General features: G+C 42.4%; 1 protein-coding gene and 1 pseudogene across 2 annotated transcripts in view; one reads left to right on the top strand and one right to left on the bottom strand.

Moving 5' to 3' along the window:
* SV2C (synaptic vesicle glycoprotein 2C) overlaps positions 1-23,844 on the bottom strand; it is a 251,350-nt gene that overhangs the window by 79,335 nt on the left and 148,171 nt on the right. The gene's annotated exons all lie outside the window — the stretch shown is intronic.
* Positions 21,908-22,615, top strand: LOC309622450 (securin pseudogene; annotated as a pseudogene). Its single transcript has one exon. The product of its transcript is annotated as a securin pseudogene (transcript).

The following is a 23,844-nucleotide window of genomic DNA, read 5'->3' as shown; positions in this document are numbered from 1 at the left end:
AGCACAACAGACTGAAGATGGAGGACATACATGGTGCTCTGAGAGCTCCCAGTTGAGGGGATCTAATCTAATGTGGGGGTACCAGGGAAGGCTTCCTGGAAAAATTGATGTAAAAGTTGAGTCCTAAAGAAAGATACAAATTCTTGTCAGGAAAAGGATGCATGCAAAGGCAGTGTTTAGACCTTGGGTCTCTTCTTTACATGAACTCTTCATGAGTGTGTTCACTTCCCATGTCTATGTGCCTTACCTGTCCTGCTAGACACACACTGTCCAATATGGCGGCCACTAACCACATGTAGCAATCAAGCCCTTGAAATGTCGTGTGTGACTGAGGAATTGAAGGAGGAGTTTTTACATTTAAATTCATTAAAATTAAAACTGATGCTCGATTATTAGAAAACTTAAGTATGTTTGGAACAACTTGGGTGTGAATCTACTATTTCAACTGTAAACTTCATGAAATCGAAATACAAAGCAAGCATTTCCAATGAAAACTTGCATCCAAATTGAGATTTGCTGTATATGTAAACTACATCCCGGATTTGAAGACTTAGTACCAAAAAAGAATGTAAAAGATCTCATTTTTGTAAATTAGTTACATGTTGAAATCATAGTTTTGGATATTAGGCCAAATAAGTTTTAATAAATTAAAATGAATTGTATGTTTTTTACTTTTTAATGTGGCTACTAGAAAATTTAAGATTCCATATGTGGCTCACATTATATTTCTACTGGACAGAGCTGTGCTAGTCCTTGACTGTTTGAAAGTAGGGACTGAGTCTCACTTATCTTTCACATTGGCACTATGTTTTGTGTATAAATATTTGTCAAATGAGTATGACATTCTACACATGGGTAAGTCCCCATCAACAGATACTTCATGTGACAGTCATTCCACAAATAGTTTTGGAGAGCCTATCATGCCAGTCCTGTTCTAGGCCCAGGGGGACACAGCAGCATGAGACAGGGTACTCGCCGCCATGGAGTTTCATTCTAACTAGAGATGCCACGATGAATGTATATTATAAGTCAGTGTAAGGGGACAGAGGCATGGGCTGGGAATGGGTTTGCTACTTTAGGTCAGGGGGTCAGGAATGGCTGCTCCAAACAGTCAAGACTGGAATGTGGTGAGAAGTCAGTCCCTATCTCAGGCAAGAACATTCCAGAAAAGACGACTGTATGTGCAGACACATTGAGAGGGAATCGTGCTTGGCACAGAGCAGGGCCAGTGTGGCTGGAGCACTATGAGTGAGAGAAAGCAGTAGGATGTGAGGTAAGCCAGGGACCCCATCAGGTAGGGCCACGGAGGCCAAGGCAAGGACTTGAATTGTACTTCCAAGTGGGATGGGAAGACACAGCAGCCAGAGAGTAGGAAATGGTTGGACCGACCTACATTTTTAGGATCACTCTGGTTGCCTGGTTGGGAACGAACTGGAGGACACAAAGAGGAATCAGAAGGTTCACTTTGGAGCCTTTGGTGTTAGTCAACAGCAGTTTATTGAACATCCCAGGGTATGTGCAGCAGGGGACGAGAATGAGAGAAATCTGCACCCCTGCTGTGTACCTTACTACAAATTTAAAACAATCATCTTTTAAAAATCCATCTTTAAAAAAAGTCATGCTTTATAGTCAAAAGCATTACAGTGAGCCCACAATATATTCACACAGGACTGTCTTTTTGCTCTAGTCCTTGTCTTGGGCTCAGCCAAAGAAGCCTGAGAGGGAAGTCTTTCAGCTACATCACGTAATAAAATCCCTTCAGGTAAGTATTTGTTGACTGTAGAACTGACACAAGAGAGCCCTTGTGGAATCCTTCACTGGAAGACTGCAGGTGGCTGACAGACTAATCCTGGCTACAGAAAACATGCACTTTCTCGATTCAGTGCATTTCTATACTGCAAACATATTATACCTATACACATACGTTGCTACCACTTATTGAGCACTTGCAATGGTGTCTCCATCTGCACCAAGCACTTTATGTGGGTCATCTTGTATAATTCTAGTAATAACTCAATGAGTAGATGCCGTCGTTGTCATTTTCTTGATGAAGAACAAAATGCCCAAGGTCATGCAGATGGTTGGTGTAGAGTGTGACTTCAAGTCGGTCACATCTGGATTTGAATTCCAGCTCTGCACCCACTATCTGCATGACCTCAGAGCCTTTTGTTTCTTCATCAGTAAAATGAAGTGTGTTCAACTTGAAGCCACAAGACCAGTGTTCTTAAAGTGTGGTCCGTGGACCACCTACATCAGAATCGTCAGGGTTCCTTTATTAAAAGTACAAACTGGCATGGGGTCTGGGAGTCTGTATTTTTAATAAGCAGTGGAGACATCTGGCATCTACTTGTACGGCCACAACTAGGATTAATATACCTTAAAAAAAAAATGTGGTCATTTTACATGTTACTTCTCTGAGGTACTTGGAACTTCACAAAATCCTACATTTAGAGGCAGTGTCATAGTTTGGTTTCCCTTGAAAAATGCCTGAGATCAGGACTTGAATGCAGGTAGTTTATTTGGGAGGTGAGTCCAGAACAAAGGTGTGAAGGAGCAGGCAGAGTGAGAGAAGGAAGGAGGGAAAACAGATAAAGAGTCCATTACTACTAGAAGCAACAGGAGCTCAATCCCACTGAGGACCCTCTAAGGAACCATGTAGAATGTGTCGCAGAATGGTTCCTCCATAAGATGTGAGGCTAAGGCACTTTTTCACCACCCCCTGTTAGCTATTAGTTGAGAGTTGGCCCCTAAAAGTTAACTTCCTTGCACGCTGGGGCTGAATCGGTGCAGGGCTGAGGGGTCTTTGGAGAGAGCTCTGAGGCCAAAAATCAGAGAGAGCCTCGGTGGGAGCTTGAGTTGGAACACTAGCAATGTGTACTGTACTGTCCACACTGCACTGATGTCAGGGGACCAGGAAACAAAAACACATCTACTTCAGGCAGAATTCACACAAGAGCTGCTTAACTTAATTGCTCAGTTTGGGGTAGGGGATCTGGGAAAGCAGTCTTTGGCTGGCAGAGAAGCAGCAGCATATTCTTTCCCACACATGCCACACTTTCCTGCTGTGTTGGAGCTACCACAGTATCTCTGCAGAAAATGAAGTCTTTTTTTTTTTTTTTAACATCTTCATTGGAGTATAATTGCTTACAATGGTGTGTTAGTTTCTGCTTTATAACAAAGTGAATCAGTTATATATATACATATGTTCCCATATCTCTTCCCTCTTGCATCTCCCTCCCTCCCACCCTCCCTCTCCCACCCCTCTAGGTGGTCACAAAGCTGATGGTCACCGAGGTGGTCACCCTGTGCTATGCGGCTGCTTCCCACACTGGGCAAGGGGGGTGATCTCTTCATGAAAGAGACTGCCGATCGCCAGAACATGCTACTCTGAGCCAGCCCCACTCTCCACCGCTAGTCAACAAGCACCCCAGAGGAGTAACATATAAATGTAAAATGACCAAACTTCTTAGTCACAGGATTCTCTGTCAGATTTCTGGTGCTTCACTCTTAAATATGAATAGATAGCTGAAGATCTCCAGATACCTAAGGAAAGTGTTCAACATGAAAGAAACCAAAACAACAGAAAAAAGAAGCTCAGAAGAACAGGCAATGCAGGAAACAAAACAAACAAACAAGCAAACAAAACATTGTTCACCACCTCCCCAACCCCCCATTCTCAGAGCTGTAAAAGAACATATTACAGCCATGAAACAAGAAACAGTGCCATAAAAAGGCAAAGAACACACACATAGATCTTAGCAATTAAAAAAAAATAGTAAGAGAAGAAATGAAAACTCAATAGACTGGTTGGAAGATACAGCTCCTAGACAGTAGAGCAAAAAGATAAACACATGGGCCGTAGGAAAGAGGAGATCAAAATATTAGAGAATTAATCCAGGTAATTCAATACCTAACAGACAGACATTCCAGAAACTGAGAACACAAAAAGTGGTGGGAGGTAACCATTGAAAAGAAAAATTATGAGGGAATTCGCCAGGAATGAAGGACGTAAGCCTTCAAATTGAAATGGGCCAATAAGGCTCAGGAAAGTGAGAAAAAGAGAAGAAAAGAGACACATGAAGGCATATTATGATCATGATACCATAGATAAAGAGAACTCACAGACAGAAAATATAGGTCGTAGATAAAGCGAAGGGGTTCAGAAAGGCATCAGATTTATCAATATTGCATGCTAGATGATAGTGGAGCGATATCCTCAAACATTCTGAGGCAAAATGATTTTTGACCTAGAATTCTACACCCAGCCATACTATCAATCTAGTGTATGGTATAAGGACCAAAAAAAAAAGGTGAAGGTCAAAAGGTCTACGGGTCCTGGGAACTGTAATGAACTCAGCAAAGCAGTGAAGTCCCAAGATGACAAGTATGCAGGAGACCCAAGAAACAGAATGACCAAAGACTGCAGGAGAATTTTTTTCAGTAAAAAGTACTGGAAATGACATCATCTAATACATTTCATTACGTTGAAAACTATACTGAGAGGCTGTAGATGTGGAAAGACTTCATGAAACATATACAAAGCCAGGCAAATGAAAATATAATATGGTTATTAACTCTAGGAAAAGCAAAAGTTACGTTAAGAAATCATACTCCAAACACTATTTGGCTCAGCAGGAATCAGACGGATGTAAATTCTGATTACTGATTTAACCAAACATTATGAGTTAACTTTATTGAGAGCGTAGAAAGAGAATTCGGGGTGGATGGAAGTCTAAGAACACTAACTCTCAATTTCCATGCTAGTCAGCAGATAATATGTAACATAGACACAGCAAGGGAAAACAATATATTTACAAAATTTAGAAAAAACTAGGCAAACAGAGGAAATAACTCTAACAGTTGAAAGAAGTTGCCCTTGAGGAAAAAGAATGGAGGGTGGAAGAGCAAGACAGAGAAGTTGTTTTGTTTTTTTGGAGGGAGGGTTATCATCTTAAGCGGTGCCTGCTTTTTAGGACTATGGACAAATGTTACTTTGATTTAAAAAATTTAACTAATAAACCTATTCTGAAGCTCAGATGTAACTGTCACATGCTATCCATCGTGCCAGAAAGCCTGTTTAGTTTGATACAGTCATCCCTTGGTATCCTTAGGGGATTCGTTCCAGGATACCCTGAGGGTATCAACATCCACGGATGCTCAAGTCCTTTACATAAATGGTACAGTATTTGCATATAACTTAAAAACATCCTCCCATATACTTTAAATCATCTCCAGATTACTTATAATACCTAATGCAATGTAAATGCTATGTAAACAGTTGCTGGTATGTGGCAAATTCAAGTTTTGCATTTTGGGACTTTCTGGATGTTTGCCCCCAAACATTTTTGATTTGACGTTGGTTGAATCTGAGGATGTGGATAACGAGGGCCAACTGTAATTAAAGAGTAATATTAAAAGTCTTTGGGCATGCTTCTGACATGGTGAGTGGGACATCTGCCACAAAAAAAGTGATCTCACTTCATCCTACAGGAAAATGGATCAGCTGAGGCAAGGGATTTGGTTCTGTAAGAAAACATGGGTCTTGCCACTGAACTCTGCAGCGTGCAGTTTCTAGGTTGAGATCATTCTGTGTTCTAAAATACACAAACCCTTTAATTTCATATAGGATGGGGCTGGGGAGACAGCTATCAGCAACTGTTTCTTCTCCACTTCAGTCAATTTACATGCAAGAGGCATCATGCTCATCTGTAGGATACACAATTAATGAAATATACTCAATGTATCTGTGAGCTAAACAGAGAAGAAACAAACGTGGATTTGTAAAATCATGATTTTTTTCCTGGATCTGAAAATGAGTCAACAGACATTTTATTATGTTTATATATATTTTTAATCTTAATTTGTCTTTTGCACTAAGCAAATGCTGTGTGAAATTGATGTCCTGAGACTGTCAATGTAAGCATTCGCAATACACTCCAATGACAAGATTCTGTGTCCTGAGTTTGTCATATTGCAAATGGTCACATTGTAGTACTGCTTGCATTTAAAAGTCTATATTGATTGGATTTTTATTTTTCTTTGTAATTTCAGTCTTTCCCTCCATAGATATATTTAGCATCGTACTACAATTGTCCCAACTTAGAAATTTTCTCTTAGCACTGTGATAACAGCTGTTTCCCTTTACCACTAATGTATACCATGTCTTAGAAAAATCCATAACATAATAGGAAAAAAATCTAATGAAGTCTTGTTTACCTTGTCAGGACACTTCACGGCAGTTTTGCATTTTACTAAAAATATCCATTTATTCCTTGACTTTGTGCCTTTTAAGATATTGTTAAATGTCTCATCGCCATTTTTTAATTTCCTTTTTTTTTTGCCCCTTTTTTCCATGGATAATTCTCCCTCTGTTTTGTCTTTTTTCTGACCCTTTTGTGGAAAAATATCACTTTAAATCAAATTGCACTTAGGTGACTTGATCCTGAAAGGCCAAATTAATAATCACAAGAAAATGATTAGCTGGCTTTAAAAGTAAAATAAAATATGAGTGCATTGCAATTCACCTACGTTAGTTCTTCCATCTCAACTGCTCAAATGCCCCAGTCTTAGAAAATACAGTAAATAATTCTGATGACATTTGGCCAGCATGTGTAGTTGCTCCAGCTTTTATCTCCTGATTACAATCACTGCAGGATGAGCAGTGTGAAATCACTCACCCGTATCACCTTTCATTATAAACCAGGTAAGCACAGGCCGCCCTTTTGATTGGCTATAATATACTATGTGAAGGAAGCTTCAATCTCCCACTGAAGTCTGCACCAGAGGGAGAAGGGAAAAAACGAGCAAATCAATAACCTTTTCCCTACAATGAAAGTATGATTTATAATGCTCCTACAGATAGCCAGGACGCTTGTGTGTGTGTGTTTTTTTAAGGACAGTTGCAGCGATACTGCAGGCAACCAATGACAATGGAAGCCTGAAATCTGGTGGTTATTTGCTGCTCAAACCACTGCTTTATTGAGGAAGCCAAACAATATGTCAGAATAAAACGTCATTTCTTTGGACCCCTCCAATTTCGAAATCACAGTACCACGGGCATAAAGCATTTGATCCTTTTTGAGGTAAAAACCCCAAATAACTTTCCTCTGAAAATTTGCTGTACCTTTCATATAAGACCATTGCAGGCAAACCTTGAAAATGCTGTACTGAGTTTGATAAAATGGGTATTTGGAATGGGTATTTGGAATTGTGCTTTAGAATTTGAATCATAATTTTCTTCAGAAACATGCATAGACTAGTATAATAGGGACTGCAGTGTTTAGTGGGAATTTTTGTTACTTACATTTAATTTTGTTGGAGGCAAAAAGGGAAAATATGAAATCACTGTGGCGAGGCAGTTCTAGAAAACTATAGTAGGTGCTTCTAAATTACTGGCTCCATTAAATTTAAATATTTATTGGATAACACGTCACAGTCATACAAATCAAACTGATATGCCCATTTACATCTGGCTTCTAACAATGCCAACACTTGAAAGAAATAAAACAGCATTTGTTTAAAAGACTTATACATACAGAACATTTCTAATAGAGCTTGTGCCTCCTGTTGTGAATTAATGCAGCTTCCTTGTTCTGACATGAAAGTTATTTCACTAACAGACTTCAAGACCAGAAGAAATAAAATCAGCCTTGAGCTGCAGCAGTGCCAGTACAGCAACAACTGTGACTTTGAAGACCAGATGAACCTTGGCAATGACTCTGACTATACTATAGTCACAGGTACTAATTAACCCTGCAGATTCCTGCATTAGAAAGAAAATTCATTCTGAGAGCTCTTAATCCATCCCTCAGGCTTTACAAATTACTTGCCAAGGGATCTCATAATGTTATGTTGGAATTAGGGGGATAGTAAACATTTTCTAGTGCATGTGTGTCAGGGTCTGAGGCTTGGAGAACTCAAGGGCATGGGGGTATATAAATAGGGAAAGATGGCAGCTGATTCTCAGTCTAGAACTCTCTGTGCTACTTTACCTCTGCTCCTCATGTATCTTATGCTCAGAAAATATTTAGTAAATCATTAAAATGAACTCCAATGAAACTTTTGACATTTTCTTTTCTTTTTCCACTTTAGGTGTAGAGGGCGTAATTAATTACCCTCTGACCAACACACTATCAACAGCATCGTGCAAATAATGTGCATCTTTATTTCCTTCCTTTTATCAACATTTCTCATCAATTGGTATTCCACCAACACCCCCATAGCCAGTGTGTTTTAATTGTGGATTCAAATTTGAATAAAACCGTTGAAAAATAAATAGTGTGGGGACTTCCCTGGTGGCACAGTGGTTAAGAATCGGCCTACCAATGCAGGGGACATGGGTTCGAGCCCTGGTCCGGGAAGATCCCACATGCCGCGGAGCAACTAAGCCCGTGCGCCACAACTACTGAGCCTGCGCTCTAGAGCCCGCGAGCCACAATGACTGAAGCCCGCGCGCCTAGAGCCCGTGCTCGGCAACAAAGAGAAGTCACCGCAATGAGAAGCTCGCACACCGAAACGAAGAGTAGCCCCAGTTTGCCGCAACTAGAGAAAGCCCGTGAGCAGCAACGAAGACCCAACGCAGCCAAAAATAAATAAATAAATTTATTAAAAAAAATAGTGTGTCTTGTCACTTACATAATGGCAACATACTAGAGTCCTCATTTTGTCTTACTCTCTTCACTCAGCATTGTTTGATGATCTATCATGTTGCCATTACTGTTTCTAATCAATGTAAAGTATTCCACCACCTTCTGTGTACCTATTCCCCTAGTGATGGATAGAGATTGCTCCAACTACCTGTTTTCACAAACAACATCACTATGAACAGTCTTACACATGACCCCTTACTGATATCTGAATTTCTCTGGGTATATACCAGGGATGGAGTATACTAGGTCAGAGTGTACATGTTTACACATTCGGACAAGCATCATCTGAATGTTCTTTAGAATGACTACACCAGTGTACACTTCCCTACGTACTTCAGAAAAATCTCAGTTCAAGGCTCTGCCACCCCAGACCTCCTCCTCCTCACTTTCAGGTTTTAGTCATCAAGGCCTCAGACACAGCATGGCTTCGACGAGAAGGGAGGGCTTTGTCTTCTGTCATTTGACACTCATGGGATAAGGGCACTACCCACATGCATCACTACTGAACGCATATCCTCTCTCCTCTGCTGGGCACCGTCTTGCCCTCTCTAAACAGGAAAGGGTAGGGGCTAACCACACATTAGATTTAGAACTCAAAGTCTCAGAACCAAAAAAGAAGGTATTTGCATGCAGATGAGTGTGAACGCGGAGAGTCTGAAAGGCGGGAGGGTCAGTTGGCCTGGCTCCTTGAACACTAACCCCCCTGGAGGATTTGCATCCCAAGCCCTAATGGAAATAAGAAGTCAAGAGCCAGGCTGACTGGCTGGAAGGAGCAGTTGGTCTTTGTCTACTTTACTACCTTTCTCTCCATTTCTAACTGTCCAGCCTGAAGGAAGAAAGAAAGGAACTTGAAAGCTGGAAGCAGACCTCATCTGTCCAGAGGAGAGTCCCAGGATCTGAAGCAAATGGCACCGCCAAGTCGGATGGGATGGGGAGAGCTCTGAGCGGCCGAACTGCCTTTTCCTACCAGGATGGGGTTCCTCAGCCTGGCAGACATAAGGGGTGGGCGTGGGGAGGGCAGGTATCAAGGGGGTTCCTATTTTCTGCCAATTTATACAAATGTCAGTTCTAGAAATTTCCTTGCTTTCCTGGCTAGGCCATTTGGAAGCTCCATCCTGGAAGGAGGAGGAGGAAGGGAACTGCCCCTGAATTTGAAGAGTTTTTGATGGAAAGCTGGACATAAGCCAGTGGATACTTGCGGCTTCTTGGGTGTCAGCCCCGTAGAATGGGAGCCCGTATAGTGAGGCCACCAAGAGTGTGGGTGTGGAGGCATGCTGCCTGGTTCTGAATTCCTGCTCTTCTGCTTTACTCGCTGGGTGACTGTGGGCAAGTCACTTAACTTCTCTGGGTCTCAGTTTCCTCATCTGTAAAATGTACACAACAGTGTCTCTTTGTGGGATAGTTGTAAAAATTAAAGGATTAACACATGTTCACGTCTCAAAACAGCGTATAGCACGAAATAAAGGTTGATTAAATGTTAGTAAAGAGACTGACATCCAATCTTCTTTTCAGGAGGTGAGTGGGGGGCGTTTCCCCCCAACTCCCGCCTCTCAGTTCCTCCCATTCCCCCTGGCAGGGTGACCTCAGCCTCAAACACAAAACCACGGATGTGTGGAGGGCAAAATGTCAGTTTTCCTGCCTTAACATTCTGCATTTCTCCATCCTCCCCACTCTGCCAAGTCCTGCGTGCAGCACGAGACGGGCCTCCTCAGCATGACAGTCAACTTTGATTTCTGAAGTCTCTCCACTGTGAGGTTCGTCTGCTGTGAGCCACAGACAGCACGTCACCGCAGCCCATCGTCTGCTCTGTCCCTCCTCCATCAGGCGTTTCAGTGCTCTTCAAACCATTACCGTGTGGGCAAGCTCTTCTTTGAGAGACCCCCAAGTGGATCTGATTTGGCTGGAATTGATTCTCAGCAGCGAGAAAGTCTCCCTGCCTGCTCAGCACCTAATGAGTGGCTGACCCTTCGAATAAAGGCAACAGCCCGGATCCCTCGGGCAGCCTGCAAAGGCCACTGAAGATGCTTTAGAATCAGAATGTGGGTCACAGGCCAAAAACAGCAGACAGAGAGAGAGGGAGAGGGAGAGAGGGAAACGACAACAACCCAGAAGCTTGAGAACCACTTTCAGTTACAATAGTGAAGCATTAGCTTAGCAAGGACAAAACCTGGGGCAACTTGCAATTCTGCAGTTCTGAAGGATAGCTCCCGCAGAGGTCTGAGCTAAGTGGAACGTGATGGAACAAGCCTCACTTCAAAGCCCATCAACCACAACTGTCACCAAGATGGCAACCCATTCCTAAAAATGGTGATTCACAAAGGAAGAAAATAACCTCACAGCACAAGTTTTTTGGATGAGACTAGTGAGAACTGGGAGTAATTGTCTTGGATCAGACCTGTTGAGGGTCTAACATTGCTGACCAGGGCATTTATTACATGGCTCTGTGCCTCAATTCATCAAAACACTCGTTATGGGCTAATCTGGGTCAGGCACTGTGATTGGTACCATGGAGGCTATCAAGATGACTTTTTAAAAATGATTTACAATATTGTCTTAGTTTCAGGTGCACAGCATAATGATTCAGTATTTTTATAGATTATTTTCCATTATATTCAATAGGTTATTACATGACAGTGGGTATAATTCCCTGTGTTATACAGTATATCCTTGTTGCTTATCTATTTTATGTATAGTAGTTTATATCTGTTTATCCCATACCCCTAATTTGTACCCCTACTTCCCTCTCCCCTTTGGTAACCACAAATTTTCTATATCTGTCTGTTTCTATTTCGCATATACATTCATTTGTATTATCTTTTAAGTTTCCACATGTAAGTGATATCATATAGTATTTGTCTTTGTCTGACTTGTTTCACTAAGCATAATATTCTCTAGGTCCATCCAAGTTGCTACAAATGGCAGTATTTCATTCTTCTTTTTTATAGTTGAGTAATACTTCACTGTGTGTGTATACATACACACACACACACACCCCCCACATCTTAAGCCTATCATCTGTTGATGGGCATTTGGGTTGCTTCCATGTCTTGGCTATTGTCAATAGTGCTGCTATGAACATTGGGATGCATGTAAAAGATGATTAAGTTTTGATCTCTGGCCTCAGAGTCCAGAAATTGCTTACAATACTAAAGAAACCTTTTTTTATTGAAGCCATGAAGAAAATTCTAAAAACTCTAGCCCCAGTAGAAGGCAGAGGTGTGCACCAGGCACAAGAAGGGCACAAAGGACGGATGCCCCAGCAAGGGCCTGGGTTAATGGCTCCTCCTAGTTGGTTCCACTGGTACCACCTTTGGATCAGAAAGGGGTGGATACCCACTTCCACAGTCTTTCTTTCCTTTTTCTCTCTCTCTTTCTCTCTCATGGAACTCTACCCTCTGTCCACTACAAGAAAGAAATGTCACCACTGGCCCAAGGCATCCTCGGTCACAAACCATCCAAGCGTAAGGGGGATGGTCACAGGAGAAGTGAGCCCAGCCGCTTGTTTACCCTAGTGTCCTCTGCCTGGCCAGCCCCTGCACAGAACAGGTTATCACACAGTTTGACTTCATTTGTGTCATGATGAAACAGAGTCCCTCGAAAACCGAGTCCCTTTGTCAAGTTCATGATTTAACCTCTCTATCCAAAACTTTATTCCCTTTCTTGTCCTGCACCTGTTCCTCCTCAAGATTGAGGAATATCAAAGAAAAAGGGGGATTACAACCGAGCAGGACCCTGTGGGGACTTCCTGAGAAAGACTACCCTCCCCCACCATGTTATCTGCCTGTCTCTTGTTTGTAGAACAACTTTAACCTCTTAAGCTTCCCCTGAGTTCCAAAGAACAAATTTAATCAGAGAATTGAGAAAAAGGAGAAACAAAGGAAAATGAAAACAGTCAAGCAAGACAAAATAATAATATAGTTGAGCCATTAAACAAAGTCAAGGACTTTTAGTTCCTCCTCAAGGGCCATAGATAGTATTCTGAGCCATGTCCTTGAGCTGTTTTGCAGATAATGAAATCCCCACCAGGTGGAAGACGTTAACTGTATGTTGACCGCAAGCACGTAGACCCCAGACCAGCTGGAACCAGAAGGTTGATGATGTTGACTCCTGATTACCTCACCTCCAACCAATCAGAAGAATGTCCAACAGCTGATCACGCACCCCACAACCCTCTCCCTCAGCCTTTAAAAACCTCTCCCTGAAAGCTACTGGGAAGTTTAGGTCTTTTGAACCCCAGCTGCCCGTGCTCCTTGCTTGGCCTTGCAATAATCGCTGCACTTTACCACGACCCTGTGTCAGTAGACTGCCTTTACTGCACGTGGGCAAGCAGACCCAAGTTTGGTTCGGCAACAATGAGATGATGTCTCTGAAAGTCTTTATAAACCACCGAAGATAATTCTCCCGTGCGATGATGATGCCTACCAATCAGATATTCTGCATCTCACTCTTCCCTCAGAAGGTCCCTGTGAGCCTGTTTTCTTCCTCACCAGGCCATGCTAAGGCCCTGCCCTTCTGGCAGTCACTAGCTCACTTCCAACCTCTAAGCAAAACTAAGCTCTCACTCTCTTTGGTCACTGAGACTCTTCCTCCAGAGGCCCAGCTCCATTCCTTTTGGCTTAAGGGCACAGCTGCCCTGCAGGTACCTGAGGACCAGGAGTCCCACCTGCCTTTCTCTTAATTGTGAAAATCTTCCTCCCACTCAGACTCTCAGAGACCCTCTGTCTTCTGCATCAGCACAGGGTAATTACCTGTCTTCTCCCCTCCAGGTGAGCTTGGCTCTCTTTGGCTTAAACCCAGCAGTTCCCCAGGCCAAATCTGGCACAAGTGTGTGTTGTTTGGTCCATGGAGTGTTGTGAAAACTTTCAGAAAAAATTAGGTGATTATGATAGAATCACTTTGGAAAATATTTTAAGTTTCTCATCAAATTACACACATTTACCAAACAATCCAGCAATCCCTCTCCTAGGAATTTACCCAAGAGAAATGAAACTTCTTTCACACAAGGATTTGTACTCAAATGTTCACAGCAATGTTATTCTTCATAGCCCAACTGTAAACAGTCAAAAAGGTCCATCAATTGGTGATTGGATCAACAAACTGTGGTCCATCCATAATGGATGCTACTCAACAACAGGACGGAATGAACCCCTCAAACACCCAACTACATGGACGAATCTCAAAGGCATTATGCTATAGCAGAGTCCAGACGCAAAAATTACATACTCTATGAAGTATTCAATTTACATGAAATTTTACAAAAGACAGAAAACGTATCTTTGCTTACCAGGTGCCAGGCATGGTGGGAGGGACTTGACTGCAAAGGGGCATGAGGTTACTTTTTGGTGATGGAAGTATTCTTTATCTTGATTGAGGTGGTGGTTACAGAATTGTATCCTTTTGCCAAATCTCATCACTTAAATTGATGTATTTTATTCTAGTTTTATTTGTTTCCTTTTGCTCTGTAACAAATTATTGCACACTTAGGAGATTAAAAAACCACACAAATTTATTATCTTCAGTTCTGGAGGTCCAAAGTCCAAAATGGACCTCACTGCACTAAAAGCAAGGCGTCAGCTGAGCTGCATTCCTTATAGAGACTCCAGAGGAGAATGTATTTCCTTATATTTTCTAGCCTCTTGAGGCTGCTCGCATTCCTTGGCTCAGAGCCCCTTTCCCCTATCCTTAAAGCCAACACCACCAAGCCAAGTCTTGCCCATGCTACCACTTCTCTGCTTCTCTCTTCCAGCTCCATCTTCTGCTTTTAGGGACCCTTGTGATTAGATTGAGCCCACCGGATAATCCATGGTAATCTCTCTATTTTAAGATCAGCTGATTAGCAAGCTTAATTCCATCTGCAACCTTAATTCCTCTTTGCCCTGTAACCTCACATATTCACAGGTTCTGGGAGTTAGGATGGTCTTTGGGGACCATCATTCTGCTGACCACATATGTATATCTCTATAAAGATACATTTTAAAATTGGTAGATTGAAAATTGGAGAGACTTCAAATAAATACCCAGAATTCTGCCTTCTGGTAAATCAGATCTGGCCACACCAGGCTTCAATAGCTGCATGGCTAAACCTGCTGCAGCTGAGTAGCTGCCAACCCTCTAGAAAGGGCACGGACTCTGTCATTTGCTTCAGTCCTCTTTCTTGCCAGCTTCACCTGTTTACATCACCTTGGTCACTAAGATATTTATGTTGGCCATCTCAGTCTTCAACTGTTAAGTCAAATGAAACCAAGACTCTTCTGACCCTTAATACCTCATCTTCCCTTCTAGCCCCACTCCTCCCCAACCCTCCCCCTAACCCATCAGGCTGATGTGCTCCCTCTATCTAATTTGTAACACCATTTGTATGTTGAAGAACACAGTGGAATTCAAACTGGTCCCAGAAAGGATGTACTCTCAAATCCATCACAGTATTTGAGAAAGAGGTACTCTGAACCCACAGGCCGAAACAGGGAAGATGAGAAGCAAAGCTTGGATTCAGGATTCTTCACTGTTACCCAAGAACAGATGTTTCGCCACACTCCTAGAAGAATCTCTGGCTTCCAGCATGGGGCCAAGCACAGTGTAGATGCACAAAGATGTTTGCCACTCCCAAAGTGCAGTGTAATATCTCATGAGCAATTTAAATAAAGGCTAAATCTCAGTTTGTTTAGTGGTGATGGGGGAAAAGTCCCAGGATACATTTCTTTGTAGGATAACTTAAACACAGAAAAAATTATATTGGTTCCATGACCCTCAACTGATCTCCTAACCCTTGCCAATCATCTCATTCAGATACGCTTTGAATGGTTGAGAAGACTGGGCAAGGGAATATACAAATGGTGGAAATAGCTCATCTCTTCCACTACTACTGGATTAAACAACCAACAAGAGCATTTTCTAGTTAGGACAGTTCATTTGGTTAAGATCTACAGTAACCATCCCACTCTGCTCTAGCCCACACTATTTTCTTTTGCCGTATCTTGCCTCCTTTAATTTTGCCAGATTTAGAGCCTGACCACGGCCGTGTCCCCGTCACACAGTTCTCATGCTCACTGTTTTCCAGCCTCCTTGCAAGTGTCCTCTGGAAGCCCCAGGGCTGCTTTTTGTCCTGTACATTCCACAGTGTGATGGGCAGCACAGCTGAAGAGCTCACTGGAGAGTGAACATTAAGAATGAGGAATAAGTGGAAAATGCAATTTATTCTGTCCACAGGTGGAAACATGCTCCAACATTACATAAAAGATTAGACACTTCCTAAAGAAGAAGCACCTTCCAAACTTGAGAAGTATCCCTGTAGGAATTACTAAGATTTCCCTATCATGCCTTCAACCTCAAACTCTGTCCTATTTAATAATCTGTTCTTCTAACGAGCTCTTCTAGGCATTAATTGTGTATCTTCAGGAATTAATTACATAGGTACGCTCATAGTGGGGTCCAGTTGTGCTGAATGGCGATATTTTCTAAGATACCACACCTGCATCTTTAACTGGGCTTGCCTTGAGACCTTCTAAAAGCAACTCAGAGCAAATCTAAGCTCGATTTTGACAGAGAGACAGCTGCATAAAATATAAATGCTAAATCAGCCCATAAGAGAATAGAAACTTCCAGGTCATTCAGCACCAATGTCTCTGCTGGTAGGTTATGTAAAAATCAAAGTTTGGCTTACTCCTTACAAATGACAGAACACTGTGCTTGTAGAAAACAGATGGTCAGGGCTTCCCTGGTGGTGCAGTGGTTAAGAATCCGCCTGCCAATGCAGGGGACAAGGCTTTGAACCCTGGTCCGGGAAGATCTCACATGCCGAGGAGCAACTAAGCCCGTGCACCACAACTACTGAGCCTGCGCTCTAGAGTCCATGAGCCACAACTACTGAGCCTGCATGCCACAACTACTGAAGCCTGTGTGCCTAGAGCCCGTGCTCCTCAACAAGAGAAGCCACCGCATTGAGAAGCCCGTGCACCACAACGAAGAGTAGCCTCGGCTCGCTGCAACTAGAGAAAGCCTGTGTGCAGCAACAAAGACTCAACACAGCCAAAAAATAAATAAATAAATTTATTAAAAAAAAGAAAACAGATGGCAGCTCTACGTCCTTTCACCTTAACAGTCTGGGCAAATGAACGGAGTATTCCTTCTGGGGACCCCGATATGCATATGGCAGAAAAACGAAGTCCAGATTCTGTAGCTGGTACCCTAAGATATCAGGGAAGCCTTCTCTACCTTTCCACAAAACTGTAAATATCTCTTGCCCTCTAAGGCAGTTCAATATTATTGATGGAAATGCGGGGAATGATCATATGCTCAAACACGGAACATTTTAGAAGATGATGACAATTTTTATGTCCCCCCCAGGTGACAGTTAATTTAGACGCACAGAAGTTAGTTACCAAGACTTGGTAATGGTGCTAATTGTAAGCCTTGGATAAGAGACCTAATTAGGTTAATGACGAATTCAGCCCAGCAGGGCTATATTCAGGACAGTTCTTTTCAAAGACATACACACACACACACACACACACACACACACACACACACACACACACACACTTTGTCTAGTTCAGAATACAAAGATGTGCAGAGAGATGAGTTGGGGAGCTCTTATGGAACCATAAGGCTATCATTAAGACCTTGTTTTAGAGAGAAAAAAGGTAAGTGCTTCAGAGTTAGGTTTGATAGTAGGTATCTAACAAGAAAAACATTAGAAAAAAATGAATAATCCCCAACGCCTTGAAAGCAGAGGGGTGCTTTTGGTGGCTGGAAGGCCCCTTCTTTGCTGGAAGGCCCTTTCAGCGGGTGCTGCTATGGACCGACCTGTGTCTCCACAAAATTCATATGTTAAAACCCCACCCCACAATGTGACTGTATCTGGAGATGGGATAATTTCTTTAGGAAGTAATTAAGGTTAAATGAGGTTATAAGGGTAGGGCCCTAATTGGATACAAGGAGAGGAAGACAGAGATCTCTCTCTCTTCCATATGTGGACACAGAAAGAAGACAGCCAGGAAGAGTCCCCTCAACCAGAAACTACTGACCGGCACCTTGATCTTGGACTTCCCAGCTTTCAGAACTGTGAGAAAATACACTTCTGTAGTTTAAGCCACCCAATCTACGGTATTTTGTTATGGCAGCCCAAGCAGAGTAATACAGGTGGAGTATCTAAGTTTGGAGCTAGAAGCTGGGCAGAGCTGAATTTCTGTGCATAAGAAAGGAGAGTGGGGTGGGCAATGCAGTTAGATTTCTGGAGGAAGGAGACAGAAGCCAGTGAAATTACGCGCTGTGTGGGGAGAGGGAGAGAGAAGACGCAATATAGCCTTTGTAGGAAACACAAATGTCAAGTGAGAATTTATGAAGTTGTGGGATAAAAGGTGTGTGATGTAAAAACCTCTTCTGTCTCATAACATTTTCAGTAGGATAGTTTTAAAAATAACAGAATTCTGGGTGTGACTGGTTTTTCTTATGGCAAATGATGGAGGCTTAGCGCTTAGAATGCTTGGCAAGGGGCTGTGACAGCGTCACCCAGATAGATGAGGGGATGGATGGTTGCCGTATGGGCCATATACACACACTGTAGAGACCTTAAAAATGATTCCAAATAACCCTCTATATGACGTTCTTTGAGGACGTTTCTTAGCTTTGGCATGTCTGGAGAACATTTTGAAGAAATGAGAACCAGAAGACTGGTTCCAGTTGCTTATCTTCCATTTTCTGTGTCACTTTGGGAAATGACACACTTTCTATGCAGCAGGCTCTCCATTCCAAAAATGGGAATGACACTTACTGTTGCTTTTATTCCCAAGATTATTAGAATAAATAAGATGATATATGTGAAAATGCCCTTCAAAGAGTAGTACTAATTTTGTTTTCTACTTTTTATTTTGAAATACAGCCACAGAAAGGTGGAAAGATAGTACAGAGAGATCCCATGTACCCTTCACTTAATTTCTCTCAGTGCTTGGAAATGATTAGATCTTACATAACTGTAGTATAATACCAAAGGTAGGAAACTGACTGTGGTATAATGTGTTCTTCGTCATTTTATAACATGTGTGGATTTATGCAACCACCTGCAATCAAGACACGATTCCATCAACACAGAGATCTCTGGGGGCTGCTCCACTGTAGTCACACCTGCTTCCTTTCTCCTCACCACCCCTACCCCCTGCCCACCATTAATCTGTTCTCCATCTCTATCTTTGTCCTTTCCAGAATGTTTTATATCTTTTGAGATTGGCTTTTTCACTCACAAAATGCCCTTGAGGTCTCTACAAGCTGTTGTATCAATTGTTCATTTCCTTTTATTGCTGAGTGGAATTCTATGGTATTGTAGACATTTTGGTTGTTTCCACTTTTGAGCTATTACAAATAAAAGTGTTCTGAATAACCATGTACAAGTTTTTGTGAGGACATACATTTTCATTTCTCTGGGATAAATGCTCAGGAGTGCAATTGTGGGTTGTATGTTAGGTGTGTCTAGTTTTTTTAAAGAAACCCCCAAATTATCTTCCAGAGTGGTGGCACTATTTTGAGTTCCCACCAGCAATGCATGAGACATGCATTTTCTGCATCCTCACTGGCATTTGGTATTGCCATTAATTTTTAAACTAATTTTTATACTCTAAAGTGTATTCACTGTTTGTTTACAAGACAAACCCTAATGTCAACAGCTTTTGGAGGAGGCACTTCTATCTATAGTAAATGAAACCAACTTTTCTGTTTTTATTTAGTGTAGTTTCCACTATCTCTACTGGAGATCAAGTTCTCCATGATTCGTGGAAGACACAGTCTGCTCTCAGGCTGGGATTCACATTTGCTTTGGGGAAGTCTCAGGGATCTAGTAGTCAATTGTGATCTGAGGACCGGGAAAGTTTCGCTCACTGAAATACTTCGGAGGATTCACTTGTCTGGGGCTTTCTAGAGTCTTGTACCTACATTTTCTGAAACCACCTTGTAAAGGCCATACTAGCCCGAACCATACCGACCTTCATATGGGCCCAGGTTCTCCTCCTGACACACATTAGTGTATGCTAAGCACCTTATCTGAGTGAGGGCCTGGGATAGCTTGTCTCTAATGTCATGTGTTAGTAATTATGATTTATTAAGGACTGCATCTTGCAAAGAAAACTCTCCCCCATGACTTTTGAAGAGCAATCAAACCAGTATCAAAGCTCCTTGGAAGCTTTCTACACTAGAAACTGAAGCTGAATACTTTGAGCTAATTTTTCTTAAACAGTAAGTGTTTTCTTCGGGTTCAGGTGCTGACATTTTGAGTTTGCTGACAACCCTTCCAGTCACCAAAGGAAGGACTCCCTCAGTTCCTGCTGTTTTTTCCAAGCTTTGTTCTCCAGCCTTCCTGACCATTCCGTGAGCTATTCAGTGGCTTTCCAATAAATCCCTTTCTGGTTGAGTTAGCTGGAGTTGCTTTCCATTGCATCCATACAGAAACTAATATAAAAAGACCATACTTAAACTTCTGATTATGAAATACATGAACAGTCCTACAAGATTTTCCTACAAGAGATGGCCAGTTGTCCCCCAGTATCCACTTTATCCTGATTTGTGTTCTCCTTACTCCTTAGAATAGGAGTCGGCTATACATTTCCAAGATGCCCTTGCAGCTAGCTATGGTCATGTGCTGGGGTTCTGGCCAATGAGATTTAAGTGGATCTGTGTGGGGCTTCCAGGAAGATTCTTCATGGGAGCACAGACATACCCTTATATGTCCTTCCTGCTCTGTGCTGCCTAAGATGTGGACCTCCTGGTTGGAATGTGCTAAGAATGGTGGAACTCTGAGATAAAAGGAATTGGGACCTTTGATGATGACCATGGAGCTACCATCCCAGCCCTGGACTGCCTCCATCCAGGCTTCTTTTATGTGATATAAAACAAGTTTCTAACTTATTTATGCCTGTTACTTTTTTTTTTCTTTTATATCTAGTCAATCCTAATCTTAACTCATACAGATGGTGAAGAAATGCAAGGTGGGATTCTGGGAAGAACCTAGAGTCCAGTGACTCCCTAGGATTCAGAAGAAAGCATTTGTTGATTTTTAGCTTCTATGCTCCTATCTACTTCAAAATTATGGTAGCTATTAGACCTGTCAATAGGTATTGTTACTTAATATGCTAATACATTTTGATAACTGTATTTTGAAACAACTGGTTTCATTTATAATCCTATTTATTTCATTTTCTGCATTTAAAAACATTATTCTGAAAGGAAGTCTGTAGGCTCCACCTGACTACCTGAGGGACGGATTATAGATCCCAGCTCTGCAGTGTCACCTAGCAGTGTTAGCAGCATAGGAGTCTAGCTCTTAACATGAAACACAAGCAAGAAAACTGCCATATTTTTAAAGCCCATTTCTCCATTTTAAGATCATGTGTATAAGATGTGAAAATCAGTAAGAAAAACCTCAACTAAAATTAGAGTCAGGAAGGCCAGTAGAGGGAGCTCTCACCCATCATCACTCCCCACCATTTGCATGTCTTCAAATCTATTTGCATGCCCCGCACAAAGAAGAGTACCTTGTACCCCAAACAGGAAGAAGTCTACTTTACTACCCAGAAGGAAGATTTTCCTCGCCCAGCAACAGCCCAGCCAATGAGAAACACCACAGCCCAGCCAATGGGAAGCGGTCAGCACCCTGAATTCTTGCTTTCTTCCAATGAACTTTCCTTTGGAACAGCCCCTCCCAACTCCCCTCTTTTCTCTATAAAAGCAAGCTCCCCTCCTTTGATCTCTGGATTTGCCTATGGTCTGCCATAGCGTGTGTTTCCCAAATTGTAATTCCTCTGGCTATAACTGAATTTTGCTGGTAAGATAACTGGCTATTTTATTATTAAAGTTGAAAAAAAATAATGTGGCTGGTACAATGCCTGGGACATGGAAGGGTCTCAACAAATGACGACATCCCCTCCCTTTCCGGGGAGCTTGAATGGAAGAGTTATGGCCTGAGCTCCATGCTGATTGGATTGATGCACAGCAAAAGAGGCAGCTCCTCTAAGTTCACTATACAAACCTCAAAGGTCAGAGTGAGAGTTGAAAAGCACTTCCCCAAACTGTGCAGAACTCTCCATCCCTCAAGGAAGTAGACACATCTTTTGGGTCTGTAGCAGTGGATGGTTTTGTTGTGGGTAGAGGGGCTATTTGCACCCTAGCTGATAAACATGTTTTCCCCAGGTGATGTACCTAGGGTGAGGAGAGAGACAGGAGGGCTGGGGGTGGAGAGCTGGCCCGTGGCTATGTTTAAGAATGAGAGACCTACCGTGTCTAGGAAGAGTTTGGCCGTTGTTCCCAGCGTAATCCAGAATGGCTACTCTGATCTATGTTGACAAGGAAAATGGAGAACCAGGCACCCGTGTGGCTTCTAAGGATGGGCTGAAGCTGGGGTCTGGGCCTTCAGTCAAAGCTTTAGATGGGAGATCTCAGGTTTCAACACCACATGTTGGCAAAATATTTGATGCTCCACCAGCTTTACCTAAAGCTGCCAGAAAGGCTTTGGGGCCTGTTAACAGAGCTACAGAAAAGTCAATAAAGACTAATGGACCCCTCAAACAGAAGCAGACAGCCTTCTCTACCAAAAAGATGACTGAGAAGACCATTAAGGCAAAAAGCTCTGTTCCTGCCTCAGATGACACCTATCCAGAAATAGAAAAATTCTTTCCCTTCAACCCATTAGATTTCGAGAGTTTCGACCTGCCTGAAGAGCACCAGATTGCACACGTGCCCTTGAATGGAGTGCCTCTCATGATCCTTGATGAGGAGAGGGAGCTTGAACAGCTCTTACACCTGGGCCCCCCTTCACCTCTGAAGATGCCTCCTCCACCCTGGGAGTCTAATCTGTTGCAGTCTCCCTCAAGCATTCTGTCGACCCTGGATGTGGAATTGCCACCTGTTTGCTATGACTTAGATATTTAAATTTCTTAGCACTTTATAGTCTGTGCGTATGTATTAATAGTTTGTATTAATAAAGTAATTCTTTGTTTAACAAAAATAAAAAAGAATGAGAGACTTCTGAAATACTTGCTTCTGTTCTGGGTACTATGAACAAGGGAACATACTCACAGAAGAAATGGCCATACACTTAAACTGTGATAATGCCTTTTTGATCTCACATTCATTTCTTAAGCCCTTAAAGACTATCATTATTGGGGTTTTTTGGGGGGGGGTGGGGTGCTGATGTATTTTATGACTGCATGGCAGTCAGAGTGGAGGAAATCCGAGTCCAAGGGTCATTTTGTTAAAACGAAAGATTGGATTTTTCCTAAAATGGACAAATTAAGAAATCACATTGGTGTATGTTGATGTACCGAATTGATTCCCTTTTCGGTGTCTTACTCAGACACGTGAGCATAAAATCTTCAGGGCTGTGACATTCCGTGAAGTATGGCAAAGCTGGGCGGCAGGGCTTGGGGTCACCTGCTGCCTGCCTGTCCTGGCTGGGCTGGTGCGTGGGATCCCAGCTCTCATTTTATCCCTCCCCTGCCTTCCTGGAGTGGGCGCAGAATACTGTGGCATGCCTTACAAGTTCCGTTCCTGTGCCTTTCCCCATTTTATCCGTCTCCACAACCTTCAAATGATAAGTGAACAGTTAAGAAAACATAGTTAGGAAAAGGGGAGTAAAATCTTTTTAATATTCCAGTTCTTTCTTCCTCCCCCACCTCAACTTCAGCCCCATCTGTGGAAAGAAAAAACTACACTTAACGAACTACTTCTGTCTGGCACTGTGCTAAGTAACCACTTTTTTTGTATATAGTCCTGTAGTACAGCAACCCTGTGATGGGTATTATACCCATTTTGTAGATGAGGAAACTGAAAGTCAGAGAGCCTAAGTAACTGCCCTAAAGGTGACAAAGCTAGAGAATGGCAGAGATGGCTTGGAACCAGGGCCTGTCATATCTAAACCCATGTGGACTACCTGTGTCCAGAGTGTAGGACACCTTGCAGCTGAGACAGAGCTTGGCTCTGGGGATGTCCATGTAATAACCCACAGGTCAGCTGGTCATGTATGCCAGCAGGTGAGGGCCATCAGGCTCTTGTTCTTTTTACCCAGGGAGTGGCACCAAGGCCTTTAAAATGAGTCTTTATATAGGATGTGCCCTTTTGAGTATTAATTCATCCAACAAATAAGTGAATGGAAGATTCTGATTCATTGGGTTGCAGGTAGTCAAGATGTTACAGTATTGTTTTTTCCTTGATTCTCTCT

The sequence above is a fragment of the Balaenoptera borealis genome (genome assembly GCF_965194805.1).
Source record: "Balaenoptera borealis genome assembly, chromosome: 2".
In the NCBI taxonomy this organism is placed as follows: domain Eukaryota; kingdom Metazoa; phylum Chordata; class Mammalia; order Artiodactyla; family Balaenopteridae; genus Balaenoptera; species Balaenoptera borealis.
Note: the sequence above shows the minus strand (reverse complement) of the source record. Positions and strands in the feature narration are given on the sequence as shown.